This window comes from Talpa europaea (genome assembly GCF_964194135.1).
Source record: "Talpa europaea genome assembly, chromosome: 12".
In the NCBI taxonomy this organism is placed as follows: Eukaryota; Metazoa; Chordata; class Mammalia; order Eulipotyphla; family Talpidae; genus Talpa; species Talpa europaea.
The window spans coordinates 42,941,937-42,944,076 of record NC_140079.1 but is presented as its reverse complement, the minus strand read 5'-3'; the positions used below and the strand labels follow the sequence as shown (position 1 = coordinate 42,944,076).

Here is a 2,140-nt window from a genome sequence, read left to right as displayed (position 1 = left end):
GGAATATTACTCAGCATTCAAAAAAGATAAACACATGCAATTTGCAGCAACATGGATGGCGCTGGAAGGGATCACGCTCAGTGAAATAAGCCAAAAAGAAAAAAAAAAATACCGGATGGTCTCACTCATAGCAGGAATCTAGAAAACTTAAATAAGGGACCAGGAAAATGAATAACTATAAGAAAGTGAAAATCAAAATCAACAAAAAACTATGTACCAGAGACACTTTTTGGTGGGTGGGGGGTGGGAGGGGAGGGATTGGGTCAGAATGGGGAGTTGCAATTGTATGGGGAATATAAAAATAAAATTTATTATTAAAAAATAAATAAATAATTAAATAAAATGCCAAAAAAAATAGAAAATGTAATGGTAAGAACAGATGATCTTAATGAAATTAAACCCCAGTGACCAGCTATAAAACACACTTTATATTAGTCTGCATTACCAGGAAGTAATATACAAAGGAATGATGTACACAACTATGAAAAACTTTGGTTTGGGATTTCCCCAAATATAAAATTATATACATTGCCTTGGTCATTAAGTGTAGTTTCTTTTCCATAAGAATATTGGAACTATGTTGCTTCTCTTAGTAAAACAAAACTTATTTGGTATCACATATAAGAACAGAGAAATTTATTCAAAAAATAAATTCCATATTATTATATGTATGTGGGAATTTTAAACTATATATGTACCACAATTGGGACAAATGTGGGAAAGTATGAGACAAAAATAAAGGAAAAACTGCTGGTTATTAGACTAGAAAACTTAAGAGTGCAACAGAAATTGAGTAGAGAAGTTGAGGTGAAAGAATTGGAAATTTCAGGAAATAAATAGAAAGAGAAAATTCTTCTTTCAGAGGCTGACCAAATAATCACATTTTCTGATTCTGAAGTTTTGACTTCTGCAATTATTGTCACATCACCACAACTATGACAATTGTCCATTTGTAATATCTTTCACAAAGAAACTTGTCAGAGACCTCTTTATGTCTTTGTTCCTCAGACTGTAAATGAAGGGGTTCAGCATGGGTGTGACCACCGCGTACATCACTGAGGCTATCACACTTGATTGTGAGCTGTGGGTAGCAGCAGAGCTAAGGTACACTCCTAGGATTGTACAATAAAATAAAAGAACAACTGAGAGGTGAGATGCACAGGTGGAAAATGTTTTATACTTGCCCTGAGCAGATGAAATTCTACGTATGCAGGAAACTATTTTAGAGTAAGAGTAAAGGATACAAATAAAGGGACGACCACCCAGCAGGAGAGCCGCAACATACATCACCATGTTATTAGCAAAGGTGTCATAACAGGCAATTGGATCACCCGATCAATTTCACAGAAAAAGTGTGGAATTTCCAAGTCTGTACAGAATGAAAGTCGCAAAACCATTAAGGTTTCTAACAAGGCATTCAGGGCACTAAGGATCCAGGACACCAGAACCAGCAGTCCACAGAGCCGGGGGTTCATGATGACCATATAGTGCAAGGGGTGGCAGATGGCCCCATAATGGTCATAGGCCATCACGGTCAGGAGAAAGACATCCAACACTGAAAATATTACCAAAAAGTAAATCTGGGTAATGCACTGTTCAAGGTCATGACTTTGCTCTGTGTGTGAATGTTTAGCAGCATCTTGGGGATGGTTGTAGAGGTGAAACAGATGTCTACCAAGGACAGGTTGCAGAGGAAGAAGTACATGGGTTTGTGGAGGTGGGATTCTGAGCTGACAGCCAGGATGATGAGCACATTCCCAAAGACAGTGAGCAAGTACATGGAGAGAAAAAAGCCAAATATGAGAGACTGCAGTTGTGGTTCCTCTGATAATCCCAGAAGAAATATTGAAATTTTTGTAACATTGCCTGTTTCCATGTGGTAGAGATGACTTCTGGGAAAGAGGAAAATATCAAAACTAAGTTTAATACAAAGTTGCATTAATCACATATCTGAATGCTAGAGTATATATTTTGCTCTCAATAAATTAGCTTTTGAATTCTGTGTATGAATATAGTGCAGGTTGGGAGATCCTCAGTGCCACCGTTTATAATATGGAATGGTGTCCTAATCATTATTAAGAGTTCATATATTCTACAGTTTTAATTTTAAATTTTTTTCATAGCAGGAGTACAAATCGAT

General features: G+C 36.6%; 1 pseudogene across 1 annotated transcript; it reads right to left on the bottom strand.

Annotated features, from left to right (window-relative positions):
• Positions 1-933: 933 nt before the first annotated feature.
• Positions 934-1,876, bottom strand: LOC311181533 (olfactory receptor-like protein OLF4; annotated as a pseudogene). Its single transcript has one exon. The product of its transcript is annotated as an olfactory receptor-like protein OLF4 (transcript).
• Positions 1,877-2,140: the final 264 nt, after the last annotated feature.